Source organism: Condylura cristata, unplaced genomic scaffold (genome assembly GCF_000260355.1).
Source record: "Condylura cristata isolate star-nosed mole 26May11 unplaced genomic scaffold, ConCri1.0 scaffold00046, whole genome shotgun sequence".
NCBI lineage: Eukaryota > Metazoa > Chordata > Mammalia > Eulipotyphla > Talpidae > Condylura > Condylura cristata.
The window spans coordinates 1,529,356-1,542,325 of record NW_004567147.1 but is presented as its reverse complement, the minus strand read 5'-3'; the positions used below and the strand labels follow the sequence as shown (position 1 = coordinate 1,542,325).

Sequence of the window (12,970 nt, the reverse complement as noted above, 5' to 3'; positions counted from 1 at the left end):
CGTCAGGTCTGAGAGTCTTTCATCCAACCCTTGTAGCTCATTTGAGACCGGTCCCTGGTATAGGACCTTTCAAAGCTGACTAACATATCTAGTTCAGACTATTCAGAACAGATAGTAACATGAGTGAGAGGCTTGCAGACACCATGGGTTGACTGCCATTTGCTAATGCCTAAGAGCTGCCACGTGGGCCAGGCTATTTATTTCCAATAGATCACCCTGTTTATTGCTAAGCGGTTCTTCATGAAAGAAGGGTCAGAACAGCAAAGTATCCCTCCGGGTTTTGCCAGGAAAACATTAACTCCTCAGGTCATATCTCAATGACTATAGGAACCAAAGGAGACAGGTTTAGATCGTAGTAAGAGGACTCAGGAACTGAGAAAATTCTCAGATTCTAACCTGAAGGGAGTTAAAGAACATTTTTCTCTGGAAAGCAACCTAAATTGTTTAGGTTATTTCAAAGGAGAGGTGATATAGAGCAAAAAAACCCTCAAAACCCTTTTACACTTAAAAATAATGAAAGAGTTTGTGTTCAGGTGCTTTATAAACTATTAAAGGCTATAGAAATGTAAACTATTATCATGTAAAACTCTCAATCCATAATCACACATTTTAGAACTAGAAAGGTTTTATGAATATTGATGAAGCTTCGAAACAATTTGTGCTTAAGATGTAGGCCTTACCTTGACTCTAGTGCTACCAAATATAGCTACTTTATTATTTAATGTGGTGTCACTTATTCATTTGGAAAAAATAGTTACATGCGTAACCATGTGATAGATATTTGACAAGGGTTTTGATATCTAGTACCCTTTAATCAAGTTAAATCTGGTATACATACACAGAGTTGAAATAAAATAACAATCACTGGGCCCTCCCTGGTGGCACAGCAGTAAGAAGTTAAAGCTGCTTCAGCATGAGTTCGATCCCCACCCGGAGGTGACCCAGATGGTGCGTCAGACCTCTCCTGGCCCACCCACTGCTCCCCTCAGCAGTGTACTTCTTCAGCCGGCCTGTTCTGCTCCCCACTCTGTCTCTGGTGAATCCTCTCACTGCCTCTGCAACTCCGACATGTACCCCAGTTATGTATGCATAAATAAATAAAATCTTTTTTTTAAAAAAAAGGTAACAGTTACTAACACTGGATATTGACATAAGTATTGCCACACACTCGTGTGTATGACTGACAGATGAATGACATGAACAGGACAGCTTCTCTGTTTCGTGTCCTGGCTTGGCTGTGACCTCTTGGTGAGTCATAGCTGAACAGCCTGGAAGGCCTTTGTGTCTTCTTCAGGTGCTGCTGAGGAGTCACAAAGCCAAGAGACTCTAAACCTTCCCATTTCTTCTTCAGCCATAGCATGCAAGATGTTGCCTATCACTAAACTCAGACCCGTCTCAGAGTTCTTCTCCCACTCATATAAGCTTGGTGTGAACTCTGGAAGCTTCTAAGTAGAGGTGAATCTGACTGAGAAAAGATCAAGCCCTGGCACATCAGCCCCAAGGAGCACCCTTGTACTCCAGCATTACAAACACCTTCTCTGCCCCTTCCTGGGTCCTCACCTCTGCCCTGTTCAAGGGTGAGGAGACACAGGAGGCATGGAAACACAATCTAGATGGTTCTGGATAGCTCAGTGGTTTTCACTCTTTAAGGAAATGAACTTTTTGTGAACCTGAGGCAATCTATGAATCCTTCCTCAAGGAAAACACAAATACCAATAAATTTTTATAATTTTAGTTTTATTGACTCTCAAAATTCCATTCATGGGCTTCACAGTCAGATCTCCTGATATAACTGAGCATACATTTGAAAAGAGGGCTAATGCTGAGTTTAAATCAAAAAGACAAAATCAAGAACTATTCATTTTTTAAAAATGAAGTCATTCTGGGCTTAGTGCTGTTTTCATCTCTAGGGAGTGACAAGAGAAACACGTGATATGGTCCCTAACCTCAAGAAGTTTAAATTATAGTTATTATCTCTCTCATCATAAATATATGTATATTAATCCATATATATATACATATTCTAGCTAACATATGACATGTGTGATATATGTTCTACATGCATTGTGTGCATATATATTACATATACATACATAATTATATACATATATTAAGCAAGCCATTTGGCTTTAAGTTATAGAAGTGCTAAAAAGCATTTCTAGAGTGCCTAATATGCACAAGGCCCTCTGTAGGAGCTGAGGATGCACCCATAAACAAGACTATAAAAAATACCTATCTTTGTGAAGCATAATTCTCCACATGCATTATTCTAGTGGTGAAGACAAATAATTAGCCTATAATCAATGAGTGAATGAGCAATACAAATAGTAGAAATGCCAAAACTGATACTAATTCAAGGTAAAGGAAGAGTGGTGTGAGTGAGTGTGTGTGTGTGTGTGTGTGTGTGTGAGAGAGAGAGATTCTGATAGAGGGTCAGTCAGTCAGTGGCGAGGGCATACCTCTGTGGTGAGCTGGGTAAGGGGAGGACAGGCCACAGGAAATTCAGGGAGATGTTCCCTCGGGCCAACAGAAGAGGAAGTACCAGGATCCTGAGAGAAAATTCTGGCATCTTTAGGAAACAGCCAGATGACCATGCGACTGGTTCAGACTGAGTAAAAGTGACAAGGTTTGGTCTGTAGCCAGAGTTGGAATTATGCCTCACATTTTTTATAAGGAGTTAGGATTTTATTCTGACTGTGATGGGGAAAGACACTTTTTCGAGGAGGACTTACCAATTGTAGAGCACTTTCTATGCTAAAATAATATAAACTTCAGGTAGATACATAAGAGTGGAATTGCTGGGTCATAGGGTAGATCTTTTTTCTTTCTAAAATTATTCATTTGCTTGCATTGTTGTTTATTTTTGTGCAGATTCGGGCTCTCCCCTCAGGTCTAGTCCCTGTAGTTCTCCCATCACGACAGCACCTGTGTTCTCCCCCCCACACACACCGTTGTGACTCCTCTCCCTCCCCTCCTTGTGTGCTTTCAAGTTTTATCTTTTCCTGATTTTTTTGTTCAGTTTCTCTATATTGCACATATAAGAGAAACCATCTGCTATTTATCTTTTACTCTCTGAGTTATTTTGCTTGGTCTAATCCCACCCAGCTCCATCCACATTGTCCCAAATGACATGCGTGTATCTGATTGCTGAGTAGTAATCCACTGTGTACCCATTCCCCCAACTTTTTGATACATCTCTCTATTTTGGGACATTTAGATTGTTTCCACAGCTTAGCTATTGTAAATAATGTTGCAGTATATATTAGGCATATACAGGTTACCTTTTGAATTAGTGTTTTAATGTTCTTTGGTTAGATTCTTAGGAGTAGAAGAACTAGATCATATAGTAAATCTATTTTTAGTGTTGCTGGACAGGAGATATATTTTCATTGTTTCAAGAAATCTCAATATTGTTTTCCATAGGCACTGGACCAATCTGCATTCCCACCATAGCATACTGTAAGAGAGTGTCTTTTTCTCCACATCCTCACCAACACTTATTTCTAGTCTTTTTGACATGGATCATTCTCACAGGTGTGAGGTGGTATCTAATTGTGGTTTTGCTTTGCATTTCCCTGATGGCAAATGATGACTTTTTCATGCATTTGGTGGCTATTTACATGCCTTCTTTTTGCTCACTTTTTGATTAGGTTATTAGTTTTCTTGTATGAGTTCCTTGTAACCTTGGATGTCTGACCCATGTCAGGTGTATGACGTGTGAATATTTTCTCCCATTTGGCAAGATGTTTTTTTGTTTGTTTTAATGACAGTGCATTTCACTGTGTGGAAACATTTTAGTGTGATGCAGTACCACTATTTACTTTTGCTTTTGTTTCCCTCACATCTTTGAGATATGTTCTTAAGTGCATATAAATATATGTATGTATATATGGTTTTATATAATACATATATTATAGCATGTTGAATAATCCGATGTTACATTTCAATTTCATATTCACTGCTATGTAGAAAATGAACTCTTTATGAGTGGGCACAGTGATAGAGTGATGGGAGTGGAGAGGGGTGAAGCTGAGTTAGGAGGGTATGCACACGGCAGTAGGAGACAGGGACTGGAACTTGGGATATGATGGTGGAATCAAAGTACTTGTGTCCAGGAAAGATAATGATAGAGCCAACAGAGTTCACAAAACTGTGGCAAAAAAGGTGAAGATAAGGTTTTCTGTTTAAAACACGGGGAAAGGATTGGATAAAGATCCCATGTGGAGGACAGGGATTAAGGAGAAAAATTAATTGGCATGTTTGAGATGCCTATTAGACAACAAAGTTTAGATGCAAATATAAAGCTGGGCATGTGAGCCTTGGGGATATTTGTGACTAGTTGCATAAATTGAGTTGCCTTCATCATAAAGATTGTTATCATAACTAAATCAAGTCACTAAGAGATATATGGTTAGAGAAGATAGATATCCCTGGACTAAGTTTTATAACATCTCAATGTTGAGTGAGAAGAAAAGCAGGAAGACCCAACAAAATGAGATTGAATGTGAGATAGCAATGAATTAGGAGGAAGCCCAGCATAATTTAGTCTTCTGTAAGTCAAGTATAAAATACTTCCAGTAAGTAAGAGGAAGTATTTATGTGGACAGCTGCTGGCAGGTCAAATTAAGATTACATTGTGAGATGAGCCAGAATTTTCCACTGGATTTGGCAATAATGAACTCTCTGTTGACTAATTTATGAATAGTTTGATGGCGTTAGCTAGGTAGAACCTAGGTAATGTCTGTATTAACAACCTGTTGCTGCTGTAACAAACTAACATAAAATTAACTGGAACATTAATTAATTACTTAAAACCACACATATGTGTTATATTATGGAGCTGGAACTCAGAAATTCACATTGGGCATCATGAGAGAAAATCACATGATTTTCTCAGTTGAGTTACATTCCTTCTGGAGGCGCTAGAGAAGAATCTGTTTCTTTATCTTTTCACTACAGTCTGTGTTCAAGAATTATCTTGGACAATTTTCTACCACAGAAAAGTTGTGCATTGGAAAGAGAAAAGGCAACTGCTGACAGTGACAGCAAACAACTTTGGGAAGTAACTTGTCATGTGACTAATGAGGGTCGAGACACACCAGTGAAGCTGATTTTGGATGCTTCAGGGTCTATACCTCTGGGAAGATTCTTTTTCAAATCACCTGGGCAAAAATGACAATGAAATCAATTGCTACATCCTGAAACTTACTTGAATATCTTTCAGGTTTAATAACTACAGTGTAATTTATGGGTCATTTCTTGTCTTAAAACACTTTCTAGCCATCGATTTATTCACTCCTAATTCACTTCCTTACCGAAGATGGGTTAGCCTCTCCAACAGCCTTCTCCTGGGAAACACTGAGAAGTTAAATGAATGCCTAAGGCTCAGCAGTGAAATCAGATGCTAAACTGGGATTAGGGAGCAGAATTAGCTGAGTAAGGACAATGAAGCCACCTGCTGCTCAGGAAGTCTTAAGGTAAACAGGAGGTGGTGGTGATGGACTGCCAGGACATAACCAGTCCACTTAGGTTTTCCATATTAGAACCAAGCCAATGCACTGCCTGCTTTTTTCATCTCTTGATTTCATCTCAGAAATCAGAATGGCAAAAATATATCTACTCTTTATTAAAAAAATCCCAACTTAGAGAATTTACAGAGTGTGCTGAAGTGATTTGGTTTTATAATTCTATTATTCAGTGTTTTTTTCTGGTCATCAACAGACTGCTTTTAAATTAGAGTGCCAGTAAAAACTACACCCCAAATTTCAAAATCATGGACATAGGTATGTAGTGATCAGAAAAACATATATGTGTTTAAGCAGCTACTTGGAATTTGAATAATTGAAATTATTTGGCACCCTTGAGGAATTGCAGGTGGTCTCCCCTTTAATGGGATATAATTAATCCTCACTTCCATGGCAACAATGTATAATATTACCAATCTGAAGAGTGACTGTGCTGGAGAATAAACAGGATCAAGAAACTAGTAACAAATGATTCTAACCTCACTTGAGAAGCCAAGAGAAAGAAGGAAAATCTAAGTGAGTAGGAAATGCTAAAGAACCATGATTTTCAAACAGGCATGAAAATTTCTGAGAGTAGTCTGTCGGTGGCAATGCCTTCTTGGCTAGCTTTCAACGATTAAAAGATTAATTCCTTTTAAAATTTATTTATGCATCCAGAACTGGGGTATAGGCCCAAGCTGCAGGGGTGGTGAGAGGATTCATCAGCCACAGACTGGGGAGCAGAACAGGCAGATCGAAGAAGTACACCGCTGAGGGGAGCAGCAGGTGAGGCATGAGAGGTCTGTCGTGCCGTGTGGGTCACCTCCCTGGCCGAGGATTGAACTCTCGCTGTAGTGGCTGAGAACAGCTTCACATTGCTGCACTTTAACCCATGGTGCCTCCAGGGAGGCACACAGGTTACTTCTTTTATCAGAACAAGTGCAGAAAAGCCCACATCGCGCTTCTAGTTGCTTTGTAACTGCACAGGCAGACACTGCGATAATAGCAGAGAACCATTCTTACCTTGAACATGCAGGCAGACTTTGGCCAGTCCCCATCTCTCTTTTTCCGATTTCTTCTTTTCTGCCTGCAGAGCATGTACAATAAGGAATTTGAGTTTTCCAGGGTCCTATGTCTTCTCATTTTCATGTCCTGGGAACACCAGTCAATAGAATATGTCTGCAGGACATTGTCTAATCTTCTTTATTAATTCTTTATTGAATTAAATTTGATATGTAACACTATGTAGATTTCAGATGTATGATAAAATGACTCAATAATTTTATAAATTGCAAAATTATTGCCACAATAATCACTACTATACACACCACAAAATGAATCACCACTCATCTGCATATAAAATTAACTTTTAAGATTAACTTTCTTGGCAGCTTTCAAGTATGCATCACAACATTACTGACCATAGTCACCATGTTGTAAATTGCACACTCTGGCTTTATTTTATAACTGAAAGCTTGTAACTGTTGATCTGCCTCACCTAGTTCTCAATCTTCCTTCCCTCTGGCAATCTGCTTAATTATGAATATTTAAAAACAGAACCTAATAGAGGGCCCCCCCTGGTGGTGCAGCAGGTTAAATAACAGCACCAAAAAGCTAAAGCCACTTCAGCACGAGTTCCATCCCCACCCTAGAGGTGATCCACATGGCACAGTAGACCTCTCCTGTCTCGCCTGCTGCTCTCCTCAGCATTGTACTTCGTCTATCAGCCTGTTCTGCTCCGTACTCTGGCTCTGGTGAATCCTCTCATTGCCCCTACTCCTCTGGCCTGTACCCCAGTTCTGTATGCATAAATAAATGAATCTTAAAAAAAAAAAAAAGAAAAACTAATAGAGAATAAAATTCTCTATTTTTGAGGGTTTTTTTAATTTAAAATTGTCTTTTTGTTCCCAAATATAAATTAAATAATAGGGTAGTTGTCTTTGTCATAATTTGCTTAGCATAATTTCCTCAAAGTCCATGTTGTCAAAAGTGGTAAGATATCACTTCTTTTATAGCTCAGTAGTATTTCACTATATGTATATCTCATCTTTTTTATCCATTCATCCATCAATAAACACAGGCTTTTTCATATCTTGACTGTTGTAAATAATGCTGTTATGAATGTAGGTATGTGCATAGTCTTCTTGATGGTGACTACATTAACCCACATATCACACACCTACCATATGAATTTCTAGCTCTTGAGTTTCTGTATTCTCAGTCTACTGACTCTGGTATTAGGTTAACAAAGTATTATAAAACATGTCAGTCAAAATATGAATATGAATTAGACTGTCACCCTCTCCCAATCTGTTGGAAAAGCAATGTCTACATACTACTTGTCTTGCTAACTTCTTCCTATATTGCACCATCTCTTCCAACCTCCAGCCAACCTTATTTACTTCGGGCTTCACCCTCTTTCTATCATCTTCAAGCATTCACTGGCTTTGTACCAGTTTTCTCTAAAATGTTACACTATAGGGAAGCTAAAGAGGAGAGGGGACATAGGAACAAAAAAAAAAAAAAGCTCTTTCTCCAGGGAACTCATGTTTGTGAAGCCATGCAAGAGAAATGACTGCCAGACATTGTAAAAAGTTTGTGAAAATTGAGAGTCCTATTTTTATGCTCAATGAGTCTACATTTAGTGCTTAGTGTATGCTTGCAATCTTTTAAAGGATTGCTATCTAAAGGTGCTCCAGATGCTGTTAGAGAACAGTTCCACCAGCACAAAAATGTAGAGACAGGTTGCCTCATACTCTATCCACTCAAAGAATCAGCTGCCTAATTGTGAATATTTAAAACAGAACGGAAACCAATGTGCTATCATGATATCAGGCATGATGATCCAGGGTGAAAGGGCAAAGCCATTGCTTGAAAGGCTAGTCAGTAGATCATCTAATGATCCTTTACTCTACCAGATACTAATATGATGCTATTTCCCCTGTTTACCCATTTCACAGATGACAGCAAATATTCTTTTTTAGCAATGAGAAGCAGAGATACTAAATACTTAACCTATCAAATAGTAGTTGATAAAAGTCTTTGTCTATAATCAGCCTAGGGAGTTGAGTTTAAAGCTTATATGTGGAAACATTCTAATTAATATTCATATTTTGTCTGACACATTTTATAATACTTTGCTAGCCTAATACCAGAATCAGTAGTATTAAACTTTCATTATGATCACAGAAATTGTAAGTTTGGCCAAAAAAAAAAATGTTAGAGAAAATATTTGTTAAATGATATTTAACAAGCAACTGGAATATGACCTGCATATCAAATAAAAATAAAAATAAAAATGGTCTTTTTTGAGGTGGTGACTTTTAGAACGTGGTGTGGGTCATCCAAGACATATCTAGGTATGGGTTACCAGGAAATAGGTCATCTTTGAATTCCATTCTAGCCTTATAAGTGTTCTAGCAAGGGATTAATTTTTAGGAAAACGTGTGCAAGAGTTTGATTTCCAAGTTCAAATTGGGGCTAATAGAAACAGAATTTCTAAACTCATATCTAACTTGCAAAAATGACTGATTTCAGTTATTTTCTCTTTGTTTATTTTTTACTTCATTGAAGAATTGACTGAAGTAGCAGAAAAATCTCCATTTTGGCCCCATTTCTCTCACTATTTTGCAGTGTGATTTTGGAAAATTTAATAGATTTTAAACTAATAGATTTTTTCAAATAGGTGTATTTCATATTCTAATTATCAATGATGTTATTAATAGTAAGGAAAACAAGATGTATGTAACATAAGAGCTGTCAGTGATAAATAGTGACCTGTGTCCAATTGTGGACAACTGTGAATCACTTATCATTCCTTCTCCATTTTCTGCACTGCAGGATATAAACCTGAACCACAAACAGTTCCTAGAATCCCTGTCACCTGATTCCAGGTGAGACAGCCAATGAGAGTGATTCTCACGAGATATGGAAGATACCTGTATTCTCCAATGACAGGTGAATACATGTGCAGGAAGATTGCAGCTTCTGAACCAGCACCAGTCAGTCACATACTTGATAGTATAACTGAGGTCAACTGAGGTCAAAGGTGATGGCTCCTGGAACTTTTGGGATTTACCGCATCTCTTTACCTAGAAATTGTCCCCTTCTAGCAGAGGTATTCCTGACATTTTCCAAGGTCCTTCCTGAAGGTCTAAATTTCAAATATGTTCCTTTAAAAAATTTCCCATGTGTCTCTTTGTTCCTGCTGGAATCCAGATTGACACATGACTATAAAGTTTAAGCTTCTTTCCCAAACCATGGCCATAACATGAGGAAGAAGTTATCCACTGAAGGAAAAGAGTCCTGAGTGACTTGTTTCTGGTTATAAAGTAGAACACGAACCTAAATGCACAAAAGTAGGTGAGTAGATAAAGAAGATCCAATTCTTGGTGTAGATACTCAATGGAACACTACTCAACAACCAAAAAGGATAAACTCTTACTCTTGTAGCAACATGGATGGAGCTGGTAGGGATGACAATAAGTCAGAAGGAGAAAATAAGTGCCAGGTTTTATCACTAATATATGGAATACAGAGAAAACAAATGAAATAAAAGACAAACTTATAAAATAAGCCTTAAGGGCCCTTCCTTTTGGCACAGCAGATTAAAGCACAGCACTAAGAAGCTAAAGCTACTTCAGCACAAGTTCGATCCCCACATGGCACAGCAGACCTCTCCTGACCCCTCCACAGTGTACTTTGTCAGTCTGCCTGTTCTGCTCCCCTCTCTGTCTCTGGTGAATCCTCTCACCACCCCTGCATCTCTGGGCCGTACCCCAGTTCTGTATGCATAAATAAATAAATCTTTAAAAAAACAAACAACAACAACAAAAAATAACCCTTAAAAGGTGACTACAGAACTGGCATGGGGTGGGGTGAACGGTAAGAACAAAGACAGAAGGAAGCACAGTGGACTATGGGTGATTTGTACTAGTAACTGAAGTAGTAACACCTGATGGGGAGATCCTAATATCACCTCAATTAGAAAGAAAGAAAGAAAAACAGAGAATGAAGGAAGGAAGAGAGGCTGACACAAATAAGCAACAAACAATTATAAAATATGATATGTTGAATAAAACATTGAAACATATATTTTTTTTAAGATTTATGTATTTATGCATACAGAACTGGGGTATAGGCCAGAGGTGCATGGGCGATGAGAGGATTTACCAGAGACAGAGTCGGGAGCAAAGAAGGCCGACTGATGAAATACCTGCAGTGGGCAGGTGAGGAGAGATCTGCCGCACCATGTGGGTCACCTCCGGGGCGGGGATTGAACTCATGCTGAAGTGGCTTTAGCTTCTTAGTGCTGTGCTTTAACCCGCTGTGACACCAGGGAGGGCCCGAAACATACAATTTTTAATGCTTGATGTTTTGACAAGAACCGAATGGAAATTCCCAAAAAACTAAAATAAAACAGAAGAGGAACTAATGAAGAGAGTGAGGCACAAGCAATATTTAGAGAAATAATCACTGATGATTTCTTGGAACTCAAAAAATAAATAAGTAAATAAGAAGAATCCTCAGATTTAGAGAAGTACAACAGAAATGCCACAAAGAACAGGAAACAGACATCTGGGCAACTGTGTGACATGGCAGCAAACTAGACCAACAGAAATCCCTAAAAACAGTCAGTTAATAAAAAGGGCTTCCTAAAAAGAAACTACTGTTGACTCATAACTGATTTCTCAAAAACAACAAAGAAGTGAGGAGACAGTAGAAAAATGGTTTTGAAGTTTTGAAGGAAAAAATTTAAAAACCTGTCATTGTCTTTACTCACTGGAAGTATTTTTCTTACACAGGGTAAAAAACACTTTCAGACACACTAAACCAGACTTTACCACCCACAGACTGTCAGTAAGGAAATGTAAAAGGACATACTTCAGGAAGAAGCAAAGGAGCTCTGAGATGCCAAAAGCAAGGAACTTGTCTGCCTTATGGCCACTTTTTTAAAAAAGAATAGATGAAAATGGAGAGTATGGAGTAAATGGATGAAGGAATTCTAAGTTCCCTTGGACTGGTGCTGGGAAGGGGCTAGATTACTAATCTTTCCCAAATGACGTCAGTTTGTATAAATCTAACAGCCACCAAAATGATAGAAATAGATGGAGTGACTTCCACAGCAGTAGAAAAGGAAAACGAAAACTAAAACTAAAACAACTGATGAGAGTCAGAAGCTGTGGTCAGAGGTTGTCTAAGGTGCAGCAATCGGCATGGCTGCAGGTCCTGGGAAGTGTCCCCTGTGAATGTGGTGGAAAGGACTGGGGCAGGCGAAGTACCCTCCCCCTTGACATCATGTCTACTGTTCTGAAGGCACAGATCGCTAAATGATGCCACTAATATCTAATTGTGTTATTTCAAAGAATGTGTAGTCAGACATGGGGGAGTGTTATGGAATATTGGAAGGTCAGAATACATTTGAGAGGAAATTGCAGTTTTCGAAAGAGCTAATGATGAAGGAATCCATTTTGTTCATCCCTTTACTAGGGGCAAGAGTTCTGGTTCCCTACAGCCTTTTCCACAGCCTGCTATTTAATAACACTAAATTGTGATTATGGATGAATTTGGGGAAATGTTCTCCTTTCCAGTCCTTGCAGCTGTCCCTGGAGGGAAGTCCTACAGAGCTTCCTGACAATTAAGGCTCTTGATCATAATGTGATCATCAAGTTGCTCAAGTTACCTGCTTGCTGCACTGGCAATTTAGCAACTAAACCCAAGTTTGCGTTTCTTTATATTCCCCTACCTGCTATTTGTTTAGCGTGCATAGAATTACAGTGTCAAGGGTGGGTTTTAATGTCCCCAAGATGCTTGATTTACTTTCTTGTTGATACCGATCCATCTGGAAATGCCTCATCTACACCTACAGGCCCACTCCCTAAGGAGAGGGTGAAGTGCAAGTCCTATCTGCAATCAGGGTCTTCCCAAGACAGATTTAGCCAGAAAGTAATTTTTTTTTTTTTTTGCCCTCCCCCAAGCTACCTAATGCCCCTAGGGGAGACTTTGCCAAAGAGGTACATTTTTTACTTTCTCCCCTCCCCCCAATTTCCCTGTCCCTTCTATTCTTACAAGTTAGATTGGGCCATTTTGCCCGTTTAGCATAAGCTTCACTGGGGACAGGATGTGAGCCCTTTCTGATACCTGGTCTCTATAGCCAGTCTTTCCAAAAGACCATCCTATGAGGAGACGAAAGACATGGAAAACAGCGAGATTTTTCCTACATCTAAAGCAGTGGTGAAACTAAAATTATAACCATTTTCCTCATTCTACCCTGATTTGGAGGGTGGGGGTGGGGTTGGGTAATTAAAGTTCCCTTCAGGGCTCTTCCTGGTGGCACAGGGGGTTAAAGCACAGCACTAAGAAACTAAAGCCACTTCAGCATGTGTTCAATCCCTGCCCCAGAGGTGACCCACATGGCGCGGCAGACCTCTCCTGACCCGCCCGCTGCTCCCCTCAGCTGTGTACTT

General features: G+C 39.1%; 1 protein-coding gene across 1 annotated transcript in view; it reads left to right on the top strand.

Annotated features, from left to right (window-relative positions):
- The window catches only part of ADTRP (androgen-dependent TFPI-regulating protein), a 70,736-nt gene that overhangs the window by 16,517 nt on the left and 41,249 nt on the right, over window positions 1-12,970 (top strand). The gene's annotated exons all lie outside the window — the stretch shown is intronic.